The sequence below is a fragment of the Lepisosteus platostomus genome, chromosome 19 (genome assembly GCF_059453375.1).
Source record: "Lepisosteus platostomus isolate fLepPlt1 chromosome 19, fLepPlt1.hap1, whole genome shotgun sequence".
Taxonomy (NCBI): Eukaryota; Metazoa; Chordata; class Actinopteri; order Semionotiformes; family Lepisosteidae; genus Lepisosteus; species Lepisosteus platostomus.
The window spans coordinates 19019776-19042092 of NC_142629.1; the positions used below are offsets into that span (position 1 = coordinate 19019776).

General features: G+C 41.2%; 2 long non-coding RNA genes across 6 annotated transcripts in view; one reads left to right on the top strand and one right to left on the bottom strand.

Moving 5' to 3' along the window:
- Positions 1 to 16990, top strand: part of LOC148645343 (uncharacterized) — a 42075-nt gene extending 25085 nt beyond the window's left edge. Inside the window, exons 3-8 of one of the 2 annotated variants that reach the window (XR_015928234.1) lie at positions 12609 to 12974; positions 13323 to 13536; positions 15648 to 15803; positions 15942 to 16026; positions 16228 to 16281; positions 16742 to 16990. This is a non-coding gene — a long non-coding RNA (uncharacterized LOC148645343). Of the gene's footprint in view, positions 1 to 11360; positions 12975 to 13322; positions 13537 to 15647; positions 15804 to 15941; positions 16027 to 16227; positions 16282 to 16741 lie in introns of both variants that reach the window. The other variant, XR_015928233.1, reaches the window with a different exon arrangement.
- A 709-nt stretch (positions 16991 to 17699) lies between these two features.
- Positions 17700 to 20694, bottom strand: LOC148645347 (uncharacterized). Of its 4 annotated transcripts, XR_015928512.1 has the most exons (5): positions 20295 to 20694; positions 19245 to 19375; positions 18710 to 18761; positions 18507 to 18557; positions 17700 to 17979 (listed from the first exon to the last, which is right to left on the bottom strand). It is a non-coding gene; the product is annotated as an uncharacterized LOC148645347 (long non-coding RNA). The 4 variants fall into 4 exon arrangements; XR_015928511.1 differs by having other exon boundaries at positions 18710 to 19375; XR_015928509.1 differs by lacking the exons at positions 18710 to 18761; positions 20295 to 20694 and having other exon boundaries at positions 19245 to 20090.
- Between the last annotated feature and the right edge of the window lie 1623 nt (positions 20695 to 22317).

Sequence of the window (22317 nt, forward strand, 5' to 3'; positions counted from 1 at the left end):
CAATAAAAAAGGTTTTGTTCTTTACTGTGCATGAAATCGGAGAAAAGTACAATGAAGTGCAAGGCTTCTGAAAGAATACAACACCCATGGATTTCTACTGTGGCAATCTGAGCAGCACATTCCAGTCTATGGATGTTGTCCTCAATAGAAAATAAAGCCATTGTCCATAATCACTTAATCATAATTAGGATTTGTTAATGCTGACTCTTTGTACAGAAAATATATATATTTTTTTACTGGGAGTATGCTATGGTATTAGCTGTCTAAGTTTGTTTAGGTAATATCCAAGTTTAAATCTGCTCATTCTTATCAATTCTGCTCCACTAGGTGTCACTTTAAGACCATTTTTAGCATGAATACCGATCCAATGCAATCGAACCATAGATTTCTGAAACCTGCAGCCTTTTGCAACAATTTTGCATTGTTTTACCTTTACTGGCGATGCACATTCCCCTTCTACATGATCGTCTTCCCAGCGCTCTGATGAATAGTACTGCACACAGACAGAGGCCACTTCAGTGTGGCTTGTTAAGGCAAATTTGTGAACCTAAAATAATTTAGATTTGCCACAGCAAGGGTTTAAAATACTGTGACACCCCAGTGTTGGGTGTGTCATGATAGGATCATTAAAAGATACAAATTATTGTAAGTACAGTGCAGAATAATAATCAATCACTATAAAAAACAACAAAACAAAAACTTTTTTCTGGGTTTCTACCAAGTCCCTCACTGTCCAGACCAGGCAGAAAAGCAGCATACTTGTCTATTCTTCTTTCATATTCATTTCCTATTCACTCTTTTTTCTTTGGATGTTTAGAGTAGGTTGTATATAACAAATATTAAGCGCTACTTCAAAATGTCATGACTGCAAACTTTAAAGCAACAAAATATGAGAACTGTGTAAGAGTCTGATGAGTGTATTTGGTTGTCATTCTTTACAGTGACCATTAACAGGAACAGTATTGCAATAACCATGAACAGGAACACACTGGATGGGAAGGTCTCAGTTGAACAATTTCCTTTTTGGCCATGGTCTGGACAGCAGAGGTCAGCAAAAACCTTCTTTCAAAGGGAATCAAACTGGACTCAAGTAAGGTTGCTGTTTTATTAAATTGCAGCTTCAGCCATAAATACAGTAATTACAATTGCAGTTACAATTATACCTAAAGAACTATGCAGCACAAAATCCATTCATATTTAAGTTATGTAGATCCTGTAGTAGGTCATCCATCAAATTGATTTGTGACAGTGCAGTTAATGAAGTTAGAAGTTATTCATAAAACTGCGGTTCTATGTAAACATAAGCTTGGCATTAGAAATAAACAGAGCTATTTTATTCTGTTCTACTATTGCTTTATATTATTTTAATATTAATAGGTAAACTAACTCAAATGTGGAAATGTTGACCAATGTACTTAGGAAAACATATTGTATCAATTTGTTTTAACATAAGGCCACATATTGCAGGCTGCAGCTTTAAAGGTTTCCTCTTTAAATGTTTTTGATAACACAGCACAAGCTAAAGGAAGATTTACATCTTAGTAACAACTATTTGTAAACATAATTCATAAGCTGTATAAAATCAGAGCAAAGCATTATATCTGCTCACAGGTTGCTAACCTGGATATCATTTCCTTTAACTGAGTGTTTTTTATGAAACAATTGCAGTTCAGATTGATAGTTTTGGTTGTTGAACTGGGAAATTATCTCATGGCTACTGTGCACTGTCTGATTCAGCCTTTTGCAGACTGTACAATTTATTGGAAAGCAGAACATTTCCCAGTGCAGTTTCACCTGTCAGGTTTAGCATCGGAATCCTGCAGGAAAAAAGCCACTATCTCATTCTGAAGATTCAATCTGTCTGCAAAAAAAAAGATCCATTCCACCAACCTGGAGTTTTGGTAAGACAGCAGTATAGTCCACAAAAAAGGAGATACATTACACTACACTTAAGTGTGAAGTAGTCCTCTGGCCTGACTCTACATAGCTGTTCCATATTGAAGAAATGTAGTTCCTTTAGCCCTGTCAATGTATGATAATTCCCTGAGACCAGAGTTCATTCGTATTGTTATTTGAAGTCTATGTGAGGCTGTAAAATCCTTTTTGTGCTGCAGTTGCCAAAACAAACACAGTATTTCAAATGACAATTAGTAGCGCAATGTAAAGCTTAAGCACAGTTTCGCTGCATTTAATTTCCACACAATGTATGGCTTAACACTCTGTTTGCTTCTTACTGCTTCCCCACATTGTCTAGAGGAGGATATTAGAAGCATCTACATGCTGATTAAACCTGAGGAGTTCCGAGTCCTGCAGGAGATGGAACAAAACACAAGGAAGATCATTTATATAAACATTTTAGAATGAATGAGTTAAGATTTTATTCTCAGCTTTTGCCAGGGTGTTTCTGGCCCAGAATGTTCCTCTGCGGAGCTCCTTATGCTGCACTTCCTTCTCCACTACTTTCTTCGTACAGTGTGTTTCCCCGACACAGCAGTGCCTTTCTGACTCAAGCAAGCCCGTCCTGCCTGGGCAGTTCCAGTCTGTCTCAGTGCCACATAAACCTAAACTGCTCTTCTCTGCTCCCATCTTTTACCCAAGTGTTGAGTGCCCATATTTCTTCCCGCCTCCTTAGTCTTATACATGAGATTTGGGAAAGTCCTGAGAAGACCACTGTAGACCACTGCGTTTGTGAGTACGGAGATCTGTCCTCCGCGGACTCTGAAAGCAGCGGGACCAGCAAACCTCAGGGATGCTGCCAGTGTACAATGCAGGTGTTGCTGTAGCCTGTAGTTACCAGGTTGGGTCCCTCCCTGGTCTGAAGCCTCTTATCTCTCTGCTCACGGCCTAGAGGGGGTGTCAGCTAGATGAACTGCCACTGCTACCTGCAGCTCTGGTGTGTTGGCACTGTAGAGGATGACAGTAAGCTTGACAAGGTGATCACCCAGCTGACAGCCATTCACAGATGAATTCTCCCTCGGCAGCACCATCCAGAAAATCAATTCCTTAAGGAATAGGAGGAATGAATCCAAGATGAAGGCATCATGTTATCCAGGTGGTACAAAGCCTGCGAGACTGGTCTCTAGTCAATACAGTAAATTGTTTTTACAATACATTGTAATACACAGCAGTATATTATTTTATATATAATGCAGTCATATATATATATGCATATTTTGTAAAGATATATAGAGTACAATCATACACAAGCGAGTATTTTGGGCATGAAATATGTAATTGGTCATTTAGAAGACAGCAAACAATACCAGACATCCCTTCCCCCCTATTCATCTCATAAGCAAGGTTATGCTGTCTAATTGAATTGATCAGACCCTAAATCATTGGTGTAAGCAGACTACTGAGCCCTCAGTGCAGTAATCCCTTGCTGCACCACTTATTTTCACATCTAAATTGTCCTAATTACCCTGCAGGGGATTGAATAACAGCTCTGTGAAACTGCTGCTCCATTACAGGGGTTTAAGATGAAAAAAATAAGTTTAGTAATGTGTAGATACCACTGCAAGCAAACCAAACTGTGAATCTGTAATGCATGCTTCACATCAAGTCAATCAAGTCAAGTGAATCAGATGCTGACCCACTTGTCCCCTTTCACACAGCCTAAACAAGCAGGTGTCTGTTCGCTGGTCTCTGAGCCCTAGACATCATTGTGTGTGTCACCTCGGCTCATCCTACAAATGTTGAGTAGGACTTGAGTCTGGTCAGTAGGGCATTGATGGCATACTGTAACTGTCATATTCACATCTTGCAAGAGCATTGTTGCTATGCGGAGATCCCAGGACTTGTGCAGCTGCAGACTGCCATCAGTCACTAGAACTGGGCAACTGGGCACACATGTCCAGGCTTTAGTGGTGTGATCGATTGGTTGTTGCACACAACAGCTTGCATATCAATTGGCACGTCTGCACCACACTCACTGACCGCTGCCTTGGCAGTCTGCACAAAATCTGGGTTTGCTGCAGGAGGACCTGGCTCTTGTGCAGCCCAGTCCACCTGAGGTGGCTTTCTCTAGTCTTCTGTATACTGAGCAATCGGTGCCTTTCTGGGCACATACAGTTCATCAGCATTAGTGGAAATATTAACATAAAATGAATATGGTCAACAGAATATCTGAAAAACCACCAACATCAGTACTCCATTAAATGGCAGGTCATATCACTTGATTAATTCTGTGCCCATACAAGAAATATCTCTTTGGAAGAAGAGAAAATGTTCTGTTTTAGACATAGAGTCATGGTACAATTGTCATTTTGAACCAGCAACTGCATTTACAACATAACTTTGATAAAATTAAGTCCGAACATCTTAATCATTTTGCTTTTACATTAAGCGAAATGCTTGGAGTGCAACCACAGACTCACTGAAACCACGCTGTGGAACCAGGTGTAGGAAAAAGCCCACAATTCAGTGGAATAAAGTGCGTGGTAGGGAGTCTTCTGCACAGCAACTCTTTTCCCCAATATTCCACTTGGGATACTGCTTTGGCACTCTGAATGTCTTATATTCTTCACTTATTACTGGAGTGGCATGGTTATGTAAATACAGGATCTTGAGATTTATTCAAGCTGATAAAGTTTGAAGATAATGCACAAGGCTGGCGGTGTGATAAATATAAAGTAACATAAAGACAAATGGCACATGTTAATAAGAGTTCGGGGAGACACACCTGGCCCCATCCCTTCCAGCATACATAGAGTCTGGACAGGATTTAAGACCTTCTTTTAAACAAAAAGAAATTAACAGCACTTCAGCTTTACTTCATTTGAATATTCAAGCTCAATTCATTCTCAGTTGCTATGGGAAGCAGGAACAAAAGTAACTATTTCTCAGAGGTCTATTGGATGATAAATGATTTAATACCCAGCACAGGGACTTTTATTCTCCTGCACCAGGATTTGTGGCTGTAGTGGCAATAATGAAAAACATTTTAAATTGTTATTTTTTTAGAGAGTAGAAAGAAAGAAACCATGTTCCAAATTCTGAGGAAAAATCTGCATACAGTACCTGAATTTCCCTTCTGTCTTCACCATTCTGGTGATGATGTTGAATGTCCTGCACAGCCATATGTCTAGCATAATGTCCAGATTGATGTCATAACACCTGTGTGTGTCGGTAACTAAACAGTTAAAATTTACAACCTCAGTCAAAGAAAAAATGGGTATTCAGTTATCATCTATATTTTAGGAATTGAGCACTGTGTACGTGAATTATTCTAAAAATCATTTTAAACAATGTTTATATTATGGATGTCTCTGGGTGTGTCCTTGACAATTTAAGATCCTGCTACAATAGTTTTTCCATGCGGTATCAGACAGCACAGTAAGAGTTAATGATCATTTCAGATAATCCATAATGCAATAAAAATACAAAACAGTTGATGAAATCTAAACTTAAATACGGTCATATAATATAGATCACTTTCATAATTTTCAGAAAATCCCCAAATAGACTTATTAATATCTGTCAGGGGCATACTAGAATTACCAGCTATTTTCCGACCAATCTGTTTAGCACTCCGCTCAGGTAGAAGTTAGATTTTAGCAAGACCTTCGAAAAGAAAATTGGATTTGTTCTACACTAAACTTTTTGCCTTTGAGTGGGACTGTAAAGAAACAATATTTTCTGGAAGACAGACAGAATGCAAGCATTAGTCATACAGTGCTTACAGAAACCCCATTTCCACACTGTCTCCTTTTCTTGCCTTATTGTTTGGAATTAAAATGCATTGAAATAGTTTTTATGTTATGTACTCCTCCTACCCCACAACTTCATAGTAAAAAAAATACTTTTGTAAAAAATATGTTTTGTTTTTTAGAAAATGCATGAAAATGAATTGAAAAAAAAACTGAAATGGCTTGGTTGGATATGTGTCCACCCCCTTTGTAACAGCATTTAAATGAGTTCAGGTGTAAACAATCACTGTTAAAATCACTGAGCAGTTTAATGTCCTCCACCTGTTTTTAATTGTAGTGCTTCACATAGTTTCAGCAGCTCCTGTAGGTTCCCTCTGCTGGGTAATGCATTTGAAAAGCAAAGGTTCAACCATGGGCACAGATAAGCTTCAAAAAGAACTGCAGGACAAAGTCGTGGAAAGACACAGGTCAGGGGAGGAGTATAAAGAAATCCAAGGGCCTTGAATATCCTTTGGAGCACAGTCAAGATGGGTGTTGAGAAGAGGAAGGTTTATGGCACTGTAAATACACCCCAGCTTGTCAGCAGCATGAGCCACATGACAATGCCATGTCCTGCCCAGCCCCTCACTCAGTTTCACAGCTACCGGGATTCATTTCCAGCAGTCCAGCTGACCTGTGACCGAGCCTCTACCTCCAGCTGTGACGTGTTGTGACCCTGCTGGGGGGAGTCTGTATCCCGAAGTCTCTCTGCAGCTCTCAGAGCACTACAGGCCCAGACACCCAGACACCCAGCCTCCAGTGACACCCATCCCATCACCGGGTCCTAAGGTGAGTACTGTTATAACCAAACTCCGAAACCACAATCCCAGGGGCCAAAGATAATAACCAGTTCAGACCACCTTTACACCCTTTACATGATCACACAACCCGTAACTCTGGGTTGGTTTGCATAACCATCACCATCACCCTTAACCCTTAACCATACAAACAGATCCATCTATATACTGTCTGTAGCCATGTAACCCAAAGCATAGATAAGAACACTCCAGTGTTTCCTTAACCAAATGTGCCTTCAGTGCTCATATATCCTACAGGATATACTGGTGACTGTGTGTCTGCCTTTAGGGAAAGGTCTCAGGAGCCCTGCAGCTGGACAGGGATAGATGAAGGTTGTTGTGCAAAACCCAACACTGGCAGACTTGCGAGAAGCAGCTGGGGTTCTGTGTCTTATGGAGTCTGTGAAAGTAGTAGGGTTCAGTTTCCTTCAAGCATGAGGAAAAAAATGAGGAGCCTGTTACCTGACACAGCCTCCTCTAGAACCTTTGTGTTAAGCTCCGTATGTAGAAACATTCTGGTTTAAATGCCAGTCCATCACAGGAAACACAAACACACACACTCACAGCAAGGCCTCTCCTCGCAGGTCTTCGGACTGTGGGAGGAAACCGGAGCAGCAGGAGGAAACCCACACAAACGCTGGGAGAACATGCAGACTCCATGCAGATAGTTCTCCAAGCCTCGGAGCTGCAAGGCACCAATGCTAGAAGTATTGTAAATATTTTTATATTTTTCTCTCCTGCTTTTTACACCACCATTCTATTTAGATATACTTATTAAAACAGATATCAGGATTCTCCATTTAGAAACCTCCTGTTTGTAACATTTGGTGTCTGTGTGGGATACATGATAATTATGCCCAACGTCTAATGTTTGACTTCGCCCGGCTGCACATATGACAAACAGAGCTGCTGGCACCATGGGGTGGAGGATGTGTCCCTTCTGAATAATATTGGTTTGATCAGCAACGGCATATTTAGTGCATTTAAGGGCCGGGAGCCTATTGGAAACTATTCTTTAGAGCAACAGTTTTGTATTCTTCTGTTGTTGTGGCACAATTTGAATAGCAGCTGGTTCCAGATACAGAGATGCACATCTGAGACCCTGAACAAATAGTTGGGATCTCACTAGTTTTTCCTGTCATCTTACAAGGCTATTCTTCAGCTCTTACTCCAAGGACATCAAGGGACGCTAAAAGCTGCATCAAAGACAGCCTCTTATGTTACTCTTCATTTATTTTTTATTTGTAAGCACAAAACAAGCTTTCAGTTTTATCTTTACAATAACTTATTGTATATAACCTTAGATATCAACAAAGGTAGATAAGGAAGCTGATAATATTTTCTTAATTTTGTGTAACAGATTTTGATTAAGTGACCTTTCTTCATTTTAGGAGGTGAAATTATTGAGCCATTTATTGGGTAAATTACTGGGCTACCTGCAAAATTTAAATGTGAAATTCCAGTGTTGCAGTTGACCTGGTCATTTTCATAGTGGAATTCAACATTGTATTGAATATGGAGCAGTACTGTGTAGCTCTGTGGGCTGAGATGTACCAAAGAACAGTGAACGCATTCTTGCAGGTGTAGGTCTGCATACTTTATACAGGCTGTATTCTTTTTTTCAGTGCCTTATCAGACTCATCCCCACAACACCACAGCTATTCCTCTGGCTTTGCAATAGCATTCTGAAAGAATTCAGTGAAGAGTGTTTGATAATTGACCTGTCAGCTCCACATAATAAAGCATTGTAATAACATAAATCCATTTGAGCCATTGTCCCTAGTGTACAATATTCTACAATAGATAAAACAATTTAAATTAAATTAAATGTGGGGGGTTTGGATTACAAACAGCTAGCATGCTGACATCACCTCAAATGACATTCCCAAGTCATTTTGCAGAGCACTTTCTCTTGTGTTGCTGTAGTAGCCCACATATAATTAATTCTCTTTCACAAGCCCCTCATGCTGGGTGCTTTTAAATAGTTTTGCACCTTAGCTTTTATTTTACATCTTCTCAAATGCTTGATTTTTTTCTCCGCTCCCTCTGGTTGTTCTGTTTCATCACTGGAATTCACATCTGCCTTCTCAAGGGAGAAAACAGTTGGTCCTGAGTTTTGTGTGAGGTGCAACTTTTATTTAATGATGGTTGCTTGTTACATTTGGAGAAAACACTGGAAAAGAATGCCAATTATTGTGTGCTGGGACACAAAACCTACAATTATATAGCTTTTATCATTTGATATATAGTTCATATATTATTCAGTACATAGTTTATAACCTTAATAAAAAATATTTCTTCTTACCCTTCATGATGCCAGCATCTATACCAGCTTTGACTTACTGATTCTGGACTAAACCTTAGAACAAAAAAGTGAATAAAAAATACATGCAAGTTGGAGCTAAATCTGCCCTCCAGGTTTATGACTGCTTGATCATGATCTGTGTACTTTGTGATGCTCTTAGTGTTTGGGTATTCTGAATAGATGTCACGGTCGTAAGTGCTTTTAAATGACCTCGATAATCATCACGTACACTCAGTGTCAAGAAAAATACTGGCAGGTTTATCTCACAGTTTCACTTCCCTTCTGTTTGCTTACTGCTGACTCTCCAAAAAGTCAACCCACTCCACAGTCAGGGGAAAGCTCATTTGATTGTCTTACACCATAAATCAATCTCTAGGCTTAGAGACAGCTGCTTTGATTCATATACAGAGACACCATGCTAGGAGTTGCGTTAATCCTAGCCTTCTGCATGTTCCACCTTACCACCTTCTTAGAGCGCTAACGATTGGTGATCTTGAAATCCATCCAGTGGCACACATGTCATATCTTGTACTTTGCAAAACTGATTGGTTTAATTTTGGTCATCAGACTGGTATTGCCTGAACAACACGCCTTTCGCTCTCAGTCTCTGACCACGGCCAGCCTGGTTTAATTCTGTTTTCCCGACCTCGACCTGCTGCTCTGGGAACATGACCTCTCACTCCTGCTTTGCTCTGGCCACTTGTCAAGAACCAGTGTCAACCACAACCACAGTACTAAACCCCCACGATTTACTCAACAGTCCGCAATAACTGTTTCCTTTTTGTAGTTCAGAAAACTACACTAAATGTAAGTCATTTGCATTATAATAGAAGTTAACTTGTTGTAAAAAGTATGAAAGCGAAAGAATAGAAAAGCAAAGAGGGTCAGGACAATCAAACGGACATGTTTTACAGTGACACGACAATTCCAAGTCGATAAGCCCTGTGCAGCAAAGAAGAGAAAAACAGAGTCGTTTATTTTGAAATGGCAAGATGATCCTTTGTGGATCTGGTGAACGTGCCTGTGAACAGATGCCGTTGGCCTGTATGGAAGAGTGAGCACTGTGGGTTTCAAAAGGATGAACAGGACACCCGCCTCCCCTGGTAATCTGCTTATGCCTGCAGGCTGTCTCTGGACTGCAATCTCCAAATGACCGGTACACGTGTTCAGGCTCTTCTGATGACTACCCATACTGTCACTGATGTGCAGCAAGAGTGGTGTTAGTTTAGTCCTGTAGTTCAGGGCAGCAGCGGTAACTGTGGTTTCTTGTGATTGAGAATGTTTTTAGTATGGAGTTGGAGACTGCTTTCAGCTGTCAGGTTTACTGCAATCAGTTATTACCTAGTGCACTAGTTTAGTGCCAAGCTAAGTACTGACCACAGGGCCATGCCCTAATTAGTATGCTTCCTTCATTTAATTACTTTTTGTCCTATATCTCTTTCAAAGTTAGTGGGTGATAGGATTCGCATACCAATTCTTAATGATCATTTTGACAGCTCTCAAAGGGCTATTCAATGTTTTGGATTGTTTTATGCCTCTCTCCTGATCTGTTCTTTTGTTTTGAAAGCTCTCTGGTCTTCATGGTTGAATTGCTGCTTGAAATTCTGACTGAGGGACCTTACAGAGACAGGTGTATTTATTGTGAAACCATGGGAACTGCTATTATTCCACACGGATAGCTACTCCGCTAATTGTGTGGATCGTTAAAGTGATTATGTGCACCTAGATTAACCTTCCCAGCAAATGTTTTAAACACTTATGCAATCATGTCTTTTCAGTTTTTATGTACGTGTTAAATATGTGTTTACTTCTTTTTGTTCTGTTTTGAAATTGTGAAGTAGGTCGCGCATATAACAGATATTAATTTCTGATACTTTCTGATAATTTTGACATCAAAGTGTCATGACTGCAAGCTGTAAAGCTGCTGCAAAATGTGCAAACTATGCAAGGGTCTGCATAATTGTGTATTTTTCTTCTTCCAGGATCTTATTTTGTGCCCATTGCTCACCAGAGACATCCTGTTTGGATATTTTAACACAACCACACTTTTCAGTTGGACATGTTCTCCGGTGGAGATGTAGGTCTCCTGGAGAAAGGCCAGCTCCATGAGCTCAGCCCCCCTACAAACCATACCAACGATGAAAGCCATTGCGTTTGTTTGTGTCAGTGTTTGTTCTGCTTTTGTTTACAAGATATAACAAAATTCAGAATTATTCATCACCACGGATTCAGGTCATGAATAGTAAAAGTTAGAAGTTAGCGACACCCTTGTGCTAGAAACAGTTTCAGAATTCCCGTCTTTTAGCTTTGGGTCAAGCAGTAAGAATTATACTGTTATTGTTTGACAGTCAGTCTCACCTGTGATTACTGTACTGTGATTACTGTACTGTATATCACTCATTGACCGTGGTTCCCTTCTCACTGTAGAACCTGTGTATACAGTGTAGAACACGCTATAGACTTTTTAGTAGTTTTGGTTCTACAGTAACAAGCTTTGTCTCACAGTGAAATCTGTTTTTATATTTCTTGATGTAAGGAATGATTGTATTTCTATATTATATAACTCAACAGTCCTGACAATCAGGCCTTTCCCCTGAGTCCTTGAGCTGGGGGGATCATGAGGACCACCTGGACACTCGACAGTCTGCAGCCTCACCTGCGTGAGAGGTCATTCTGAACAGCAGGTTATTGTTATTAAGAGGGAGTTATGCAGGGTTTTCTCTTTCAGGGGTTTAAAAGATATTAAAAGAATCCAAATTCTTTTAAGAAATGTTGATATGAAAACATAAAATAATAGATAATAGGTCATTTTATCACTTCATACACATTCTCCGTTTTCAGTAAATAGCTCTGCACCTGGAGTTACAAATGTTGAATGTTGTATCTCTTCATTTCTCTTGTTTTTCAAGGAATCAGTTGATAGTTTAGTGTTTCATGTTTTGTTTTGTGAAAAAAGGAAATGTAAACTAACTTTGTAAGCAAACAAATAACGGTTTTCCTTATGAAATGTCTTTTTCTGAGTAAACTTCCAGTTTCTTTCATTATATCTACTGTATGTTGTGGCGGACTACAGAGATCTCAGAGACCTGGAAAGACATTAAGATTGATTTATATTTGATGTTTTTGTCCTAAAGTAGTAATCAGTAGATGTTTTAAAGAGCTGTTGAGTTGGATTCTGCTGCATGCAGATTAAAAGTTGATTCCTTGAATGTTCAAAATGTTTATTTTTTTGTCACTGACTGATAGTTAAACATTTGAAGAGTTTGAGTGTTTCTTCCTTTAAATATACATCTTTATTAATTAAATTGCTTGAATTCGCTCTCAAAATGCCTACTTAAATGTGGAATGGTGTTCAGAGATGTAGCATTGTGATGTAGATAGTGAGGGTGTGTTACAGCATCACACAGGTGTTAATTAACCATCTAATGATCATCCAGCAAAAAGGCTGCTCAGCTCATACAGGACTGTGGTCATTTTTCTCATGGTGTGCTCAGCCACAGGAAAGTACACTAAACCCCTCGCTTATTTACATTTTCTCAAGTTCTTGCCAATGACATGAAATTTCTACACAAAACTTTGCAATTAACATTGAGACTCTTGTCTCTCCTGAGTTTCCAGTTTTGCAGGAGTCAAGCTGAACCTTCCAGATCCTTATTAGTGCTGGACCCAGTCTGGACAAGAGCAATATTCACTTAGAGGGGGCTGTGATATTAAGCAAATGCAAGTGTCGCTGAAGAACTATTTTATTAATAGGAATTGTGCTATCAAGCAGTTGCTTGTCCACTTGTGTACATTCAAGCAAGAGCTGGTGTTTTACAGGCAAGAAGCTTGTACAACGACTGCAATGGATAAAGATGAAGCACCCTCAATTCATGACTGACAGCCACTCTGCAGCCTGCACGGGCAAAGGAAACGCATGTAGGCTCAATAAAGAAACAGTAGGATGATCCGCTGTGGAGATGCGCTCTTCCTGGATAAAGTGACCCCACCAAGATACACAATTTGGTTCACAAAACAATCTAAGGACACCAATTTATTTCAAAAATTGAACAAGAAACAGTACAGGCGTAACCCAGGCGGCTGTTATCCAGACGCTCCGGCGGCCCGCAGTCTGGAGCCCCGGGAGAGGAAACGCTCCAGTCAGGACAGCCGGCCGGAGAGACGGTGGGCACCTGGGACCGCGAGGTGAGACCGGCTGCTCTGCGGGCTCAGCTGCTGCTTGAACAGTGGAGAAAAGGCGTTTCCAATACATATAGTCGCAAGTTCTGGCTTCTCGCCTTAGCGTATACAAAAAGGTAGCACCACCACATTTGGAAAGTAATAAAAGGTTTATTCGCAGGGAGGTGTTCAACGGAGCGAAACCGTGTTTTACCCGTACTGACCATTTCCCTGTGGTATTTCCCCCCACCCTCAGATTAAGTGAGCGCAGCTGTGGGCTTCTTCACAATCTACTGCTTTGCCATACTGAGAAAAGTCAATTAGTCCTGGGATTTCTCCGACTAAAACACAAAGCTCTTTCTTTAAACCCGAAAGCAAGAGGCTCTGCAAGCAGAGTGCAGACCGGTTGGATTCTCACCTTCGAGCTGACCGCTCATCTGTCCGGTTTCACGCCACACGGGAGCTCTGCGCTTCGGCGTCCAGGCTGTTGTAGAGGACAGGAAGGCCGGGGAGCTGGAGAGGAGGAACAAGGGAATAAGACACCTGCTGAAACACCACTAACAGACCTGAGCAAGCATTAAAGATACAGGTAGTTATTTTAAATAGTAGCAACAAAGATCCGTTCCATTTCGCCTGTTAAAATATAGGAAAGTTACTGGTTTAATTCGAGTTCAACGTCTCTTTGAAAGCCAGCAAATCTTTTGTAAAAATGCAGTTACTGGTCGCCTTCTTAATTATTTTGAAGCTCTGATGCCTTTTCTTGTTTCATTTTGAACTATTCCCATCTAAATAGGAAGACAACTTGTCCAACATTCTGCTACCCAAATAAAGCGATCGGTGCAAAGCCACTATTTAAGGACGAAGACGCAATACTGCTGCCAGAACAATTTTTAAGGGAGACTAATTGAAGGCGGATAAAGATTAATCACACCTGGCTCTGGACTGTTAATTAATTAGAAATGTGTAAAACACGGATTGGATTCTGGAGTTGGCATGGATCCTTTAGTCTTTCCGACAAGTAATTAAAGTCAATCCTATTCCATACTTTTAACTGATCCGGTGATGAAATAACCTTATTGAAACTTTAATTGAGGATTTACGATTTGTTTTCAGTTTAATTCAAAATACTATATTCATCCCCATCTGTCATCAGCAGGAAAAGGTTAGAAGTTAGCGACACCCTTGCGCTAGAAACAGTGTTTCAGAATTCCCTCTTTTAGCTTTGGGTCAAGCGGTAAGAATTATACTGTTAGTGTTTGACAGTCAGTCTCACCTGTGATTACTGTACTGTACGTCACTCATTGACCGTGGTTCCCTTTTCACTGTAGAACCTGTGTATACAGTGTATAACACGATATAGACTATTAATGACTTTTTAATTTAATCAAAATGAATTTGCATCTCTCTTAGAGATTACACTTATTAGTTAATATAAAACTCCTAAACACCCGTCGCACACTGCTTCCACTAGCTCATTGCCAGCGGTCTGATATTAATTTATAAAGACAACATTTTTACCACCTACATTTTTTGCACTTAACTACAGTAAATTTAATGTATTATAGTACATTAAATAATAAAGTCTCTAATATTAATAATAAGGAGTGATGTGACGCTCCATTAATTGCAAAACTAGTTATTACACCCTTGTCACTATTCTGTTTTCTATGCATAGACCAGTTCACTTTCTATTTACATGCATGGCTTTTGATTTTTAAATCTTTCATCTTTAAACTTCTATGTGGACCCTTGTCAAACGTCCGTGGAAACCACCTCGAGTACAAAACATTAAGATTAATTCAATAATGCATGACCTTTTTTAAAGGGATGTTATCTTTTGAACCATTTCATTAAAACAAATAAAAACGTCAACATTTTGACTGCTCAGACTTCACGTCTGACACAAGACATACAGGCTCCCCCAACTCTACTGCAGATGTTGATACTTTATTTTTCACTGTCATTCGAAAAAATAACAAGTCATGTCCAGTCGCAAAAAACGACTAGAAAAGCGCATTACAAAGGCGTCTCAGTAGCCTTAATTTAATGTTTCATTAGCGAGCAAACAGTGGAAACCGCCTTGTTTTGGAACTGTGACTTGGCTTTAGTCTGAATAAGAGATGAACATGGCCGGTATTCTGCATGGCCGGCCTGGTGGCTCCGCGGGCTGAACCATCGGACACGTCTAAAGTTCAGAGAGCAGATCGACTCCCGGAGAGTCGTGTGAGTTAAAGTCGAGCCCCGAGCCTCCCCGTCAGTCTGAGACCTAATCCCCGGTCTGAGACCTAGTCCCCGGGTGAAGCTCTCATGCTGTCGGGGTGAGTTTGTAGAAGGGGGTGTTCTCTACCACGCCGGCCGTTTTGGGGGGCTCCATTTTCGGGGCCTTCCAAAACAGGGCAAATGGGGGGTTTATAAATGCGTAGTTCGGAAGTCAATTCTAAAAAGCAGCCCCTTATACCACTGAGACACCTGCAGGATAGGTGTGGCACTAGCAGTGAAAGAGAGGTGCAGTCCTAACTAGGAACGACAGGGGTCTCTCTCCAGCACATTTCTCTTGATTCGACCAGCTGGCCGCAAGTTAAACGAGTCCAGCAAACAGACTCGTAAGGGAATGCTACTGTGTTAGGTTGTCTGAAAATCTTCAGCCGTTTTTATACTTTATGTATGATTTGGTGAGTTCAAGTTTCTTTTGATCTTCAGTAGCGTGAGTGCTGAGCCCTTGTAACCGAGTGCACAGCTGTCATTCAGGAGCCGAGCCCGCCCCCAGAGTGTCCTTCCTCAGCGGACACGCCCCGTCCACCTGTTCCACAGGTGCGCCCGGCAAGATGGCGGCGGGGAGAGTTTCTGCGTCGTGAGGTGCGTTTGCGTTTTATTTCAAATTTTCTTTTTTTTAATGCAAAAACTCAAATTTCACTTTGAATACAGTTAGACATAAATGTATTGTTGTTGCAACTTTTGTTAATTGCTTTTGTTTCTCTTTAATTTGTGTTTTAGGACGCCGAAAAGAGTCTCCTGCTCGTTTGAGCGTGCTCTCGATGTTTTAAAAGTTTGCATTCAGCGTTCTTGTACTACCTTTCATGTAAGTATATATCTTTTTTAAATATGGTATATCTAGCTCTTCTTTTAACGAAAAAACCTGTAATTTGTCTTCAAACATGTGCTGTAAAGTCAGTAGCTGTGTAATCTCTACTCTTCGGATTCGGACTATAATAACGCAGAAATGCTAAAATGTTGTAAAGATTAAACCGACTAATTCGTAAGTTTTTCTTTATTTCTCCAGGTAACAAAAGGATTTGAAGAACGGACCTCCACTTATGAAAGAGTTTTTTCCAAGGTAAGTTCTGTCCCTACCGTCCGCTACACTATTTGTGTAACTCGATAAAACAACATGTATTTCCCAGCATTTTAACAAAAGAACAGTTTTCTACCAACTTGATCACTTCTTTTCGTTTCATGGTGCTTTTGTGGAGTAAACTCTAAGGCGCTGGTTCTTTTTTATGATACTTTTATTCATCTATTGAATTCATTGTGTAAAGATGGATAATAGCAACAAAGTTTATCGTCGGTTTTCAAAGCCGAGTTATTTGAATATTATACACGCTGTTACCTGGACTTGTATTTACAAGTAGCATTGGATTTCTATGTGGCCGAACGTATTTTCTAAATAATGGAGTAGTAGGACTGAGATGTATTGGTGTTTTCCCATGGTTTATTGTTCAATTTGAGTGCTTTTAAATTTCTTTATTTACAAGTCCGATATCCCGTTAATTTGCTCCTTTTTCTTTTGCCTTCAGTTCTGCGGCTCCTGGTTCTCTGCGCTCCGACGATCTCCTTTTCAGCTCCACTCCAGCAACTCGACGAACGTTGGCCAAGTTCTTCTCGACAATGTGTGCTTTTTGTTACATTTGATTTTTGTTACCAGTGGTTTGATCTGTAATGTCCCGATTCAGTGCTGTAATTTATTCTTGACCTGCATGTTTTCTGTTGACTGCTGCTATTGTATTTGCTGTGAATTCTGCAATAAAAACTCTCGTTTCATTGTCTGCATTGTCCTGTATTTTCGAAGGTGTGAAGTGTTGTCTTGCAGTGTGCGCCACGCACCGCAAGGCGACAACCCATCGCACTGACCTGGAAAAGTGCGAGGACGCCCGCCTTTTTAGATAGTCTGGGGGGAATAGGGTCCCTAGGAGGGAGCGTGGGTCTAGCCCTGGGGGGAGGAGAAGGGAGGATAGCTCTAGCCAAGCCCCCTCACTCCCAGCAGGAGGGGAAGGCAGGCTGGAGATGGCCTCGGCCCGAGAGAGAGGAGGCACCCAGGGTGGACTCAGCCTATCAGTCACAGCTTGCAACTGACAGTTTTCTAAGTCCACACCCCAGGAGACCTGCCTCTCTGCAGGGACCAAAGCCACCACCAACCTGCCATCCTCTCCTGCCGGGAGCGAGTGGGCCTGGCTAGAGCTGCGGTCAATCAGCCAGCCCCCACCTACCCCTCTCCAATGAGGGGGGGTGGGCGAGGCTCGGCTTGATTGCTACCACACCCCGAGAGAAACCCCAGATACTAAGTTTTTTGGCGGGAAAATCTGGACACGCTTAAAAAGGGGGTAGCCTTTGACCTTTTAAAGTCAAAAAGCGATAGGGGGTCCCCTTGCGGCCACAAACTGTAAGCAAAATCTCTCCGCCAAAAAACTCACCAACACCGGGATTTTTCAGGGCCAAGGGGCTACAGAACTCTGCACAAGAAATCAAAGAACAAAATCAAGGTTCAATCAACAATTTATTGAGCGAAAATGGCATACAAAACAAAGCATTACAATACGTCGGATGCACAGGCTTCAAAGTGAAAATAAACATGCATTTCAATTACAAAGTGTCAAAGCACGGCTACATTAACGCTAAATGTTACAAGTCAACAGAGTAAGAAAACATTTGCAAACAACTACAAGCAAAGATACAGAAACACACAGCACGTTACTGTTTCTCCGAGTTATCAGTCGAGGCAGCGACCGGAATGAAGACTGGAACTTCGTTGCAATTCCTGTAAAACAACAGAAATCAGTATTAACTTTCGGTTAGAAACAGGATCTCGAAATTATCCTAGCTACTTCGATCGAGTTTCTGGACTGATTCACACGTTCAAAAGATACAGTAGCAATAAAGCGATTAGCCTGGTGCAACAGAGTGTTCTGTTCAACAAGGTATAGAAGCAGTTACATTTAAAGTGTGAATACAGGAACACAATACAGCTCCAGTGTGTCGATTAGAGAAAAGCACATTCTTTTTACTAAAACAAGTTCGTAAATGCACGAACAATTAATCCATATTGTGATGCATTTTGGAAGCTAAAACGGCTTCTAACGAATTTGTATTATGCGCATTAAAAAAGCGACATTGATCGCAGTTTTAGCAGAAAATGATGCTATAAATAGCAGGCCTACAGTGTTGTCGGGTCAAAACCATTTCTGCCCTGGAAAAATCTAGTATCGCCTAGTTTGAGTCCTCTTCTGACAACTGTCGTGTACTTCAATACGATACGTGTAAACGAATAAAAAGCTTTATACTTACAGAGATAATTTCAGCAGCTGAGCCAAGTCCGTCCTGCCCGAAGACACCAAACTGGAAACACAAGAACACAAGTATTTAGATTATTTAAAGAGAATTTAAACTACGTTTTCTTAGTAGTAAACGACGTTTTCACCAGGGCAGAGAGCATAGAATATATCTCAATAAGACAGGTGTAAAGAAATGAATAAAATGCTTGTACTTACGTTTATTCTTCCATTAAGTGCGAGTCATGTCCAGCCCAAAGACACTACTGAACTGAAAACACAAAAACAACACAGTTTAAAGACCATTGAAACTAAAAAGCATTAGTTGCAAAGGAAATTTTATACCAAAAATATAAGAACAATCTCTAGACATACTCTGGAAAAGATGGGGGAAAAAAACTAAATTCTAAGTTGGCTACTGTTTGTTCGGATAAATGCGCACGCTTGGTTTTGTGAACAAAGTTCACCAAGTTTTTGAAAAAGATTACAATACGGATAATCGACGTTTTAATTCTGCTAAAACGGTGTTTTTCTTCGATGTAAAAGGAATACACACGTTGTCTGTGTACACAAGGGGGTTTTTTTTAAAAAATGAAGCGCTGCAAACTAAAAAAAATAAAAATTGCCGGTAAAATACTATTTTAGCCTTTTCATCTGCGACGTTAAGACAACATAATTACATGAGTTAAATTTAATATACATTCAAATAAAGGAAAAATAAAAAATAATGGTAAAAGACGCGGAACAAACTCACTCAGCTCCGCTCTCTCCAGCAGAACCTGGCGCACAGGTGCGCGGGGCGTGGCCTGCGAGAGATGTCACTCGAGTGGGCGTGGCCACAGTCTGACGGTGCAGGTCGCTTTTTTTCTTGGCTCCACCTGAAAACTTGTTAAAGATATCGAGCATGTTTACAGAAGACCCCATGAGTTACAAGTTCCAAAATCCTTTTTTTCCCCACAGCCTACTGAGTAATCACAGTGCGTTTATTCCTTATTAGTATCTGAAAGCCGCATGATGTGAATGAAATAATGTAGCAATATGCAGGCGAGCTGTGGGCTCTAAAGTTCTCTGCAGGACACTTACTGTTCTATAACCTGATCTATCTTAACTCTGCACCAAGAAGTCAGATTTTTCATGTGTGAACGTTTATCATGCACTCAATTTACCACCTTTCTACTTCTAATTAGTCATGCAGCTGATGTGTTCATGTAATACGTTACAAGAACATGAGAAAGTTCAAATGAGAGGACAGTATTTGATCCATGTAGCCCTTTTGGTTACTGATATCAGTTTGATTGGATAGTCTCATGTAGCCATTGCTTAAAAGTAAAGAGGCTGTTGGTTTCAACAAAATGGCTGGATTGCTTGTGCCACTCTCCCACAACTCTTTGTGTAAAGAATTTTTAAATACACTTCACCATGACATCCTTTCATGTTTCGCTAGGTTCATGTCAAAGTAGTCCACACTGTATTACTGCAACTTATTTTTTTCAACCGGTTAACCGCAGTAGCTAATTTACTTGTTAGGATGATGTTCAACACTAGTTTACTGGACTGAAGTATATATTACATTCAAAAAATGAAAAATTCTCAACCTCAGTGCAACCCCTTTCTAATCTTTAAACCCTCCCCTAAGCTTTACAAATAGATAAAAGATCAGGAAAGCTGGAGTTTACAAAAGAGGAAGTGGAAGAAGATTTGTAAGAACCCACAGCGACCCCAGAGACCAGGAGAAACTGGAGACGATGGCTTTACTCGTTAAACCAGACAGACCCACCACTGTTTTTGAAGAGTCAGGACCTACCTGGCGGGAGATGAACCATTTCCTAAGGAGGTCTAGAGCAGGATCAGCACCAGAGCCAAATGGTGTCCAGTAGAAGACTCCCAAGTACGGCGAGAGGCTCAGGCGCAGACTCGGGGAGCTGGTGAAAGCAGAAGGGAGGAAGATCTCAGTCAAGGAAAGCTGGCTGATTGCAAAGAGGTGTGTGAGGCCATGAGGGTAGTGGCTGCCACTATGGACATCTCAGGCTCCGAGTCTACAATTCGCTGATGCCTCTGTCCTCTCTGATCTCCTCTGAGATCACGCCTCAGGTCCCTCACATCACCAGGCTCTTCACTCGTGGTGTCCTGAGCTCAATGAGCTTCACCCCCGGCTCTCACCCTCTGGCTAGTCCTTGTCAGGGAGAAGCAGTGGAACGCCCTTGAATCGATCAATCCAGTTTGACCAGAGCTGGTCTATCGCCTTCTTTGCCTTACTGGCAGGCCGACACGACAGCAACCGAGGCTGCTACTCCTCCAGACCTTGCTGCACCTCAATGACACTTCTCAATCTCTCCAGGAGCCTCCCTGCTCCTCTGACATCCTGCTTCAACTCTCCCAGGGACGTTTTCAGCCTGATCTAATAATCACGCCTCCAGCTGAATCTCCTGAGCTTCCAGATGCTCTTCAGCTGTGGTCACATAGTAATGTGCAGTTCTCTGTTGAGAGCTCCACCTCCCTGCCAAACACACCCCATATGACAACACATGTGCTTCATACCAAAAGAGCAGAACTCAACAAACCACAAGCACTTCAAAAACATTCCACTTCTTAATGCAGGTGGAATTTGTTTCACAATTTTGGCAAGTAGGCTAACTAGGCTGATTATGAACAACAATTCTATTGATAGATCTGTTCAAATGGGTGATGTTTCAGGAGTGTCTGACTGCCTGGAACATGCTAGCATCGTTTATAAGAGCAAGGAAGTGCAAAACCAAATCAAGCAGACCTTGCATTCCTATGGTTAGACCTAGCTCATGCAAATTAATGCTAAATTCAGAAGTTTCAGAAGTTCAGAAGAGACTCCGGTTTAAGAAGATACCATCCCCACTGTGGGCAAGAACTAGTTAAGAGCTTGGGTTACAGAGATGACATCAACAATAAGCAAGGTGTGAAGAAAATGCTTATACATGCTGATATTTGGATGACATCTCTGGAAAGCAGTGGTCTTCCTGGCAAGTTTAAGGCCTGGCATTATCATAGAGTTCTTCGTAGACTCCATTGACCTCTGCTGGTCAATGAGGTGGCTTTGTCAATCATGGAGACGCTGGAGAGGAAAATCAATATCTTTCTCAGATAATGGATGAGTATTCCAAAGAGCTTTTGCTCATTTGGGCTCTACAGCACAGTTATCAAATTACAGCAAACGCTGTGATCGGTGTTAGAAGAGTTTAAAGCAACTAAGGTGATCACAACTGGTTTCAAGAGTACAGCCAGTGTGCTACTGAAGGAGTTGGAGTAAAGGCTGCATCACAGTGATATAGTGGGGTCAGTGTGCCAGGGTAGGCTGGGCCAGCGGTGAATAACCCCTGACCCAAAAAACGACAGGACATGGAGCAGAGGAAGGCGAGGAAGGATGAGGAGAGCCAGCAAGTTAGAGCAGTGAAAATGAAGAAGCAGGGCAACTGGATATGCAGGAAAGATATAAGGAAGCTATCACTGACCAGGCTCGACATCGGGAACATGGAAAAACAATGTTTTTTCTTCAAAGAAGAAATTTGATCAATTCATGAAGTTCTGCCCACAGTAACCAGCCTCCATACATAGGGGCTGGTAGAAAGTCCAAATTTCACACAGTGTGTAAGGCCAGCAAGTCTAGAGAATGAGCTCTCCTTCTGTCAAGCAGGTCTGTCAGATGGGAGATTTAGGTGGCAACATGAACAGATACTGACACAGCCGGGAACTGAACTAGAGATGGCAAAGAGGAGATCAGATCAGCTTACCCAGGGCCCTTATTATACCCACTGTCAGGTCAGGAGAGGGTGTGGTAAAGGCAGCAAAGGACAAAG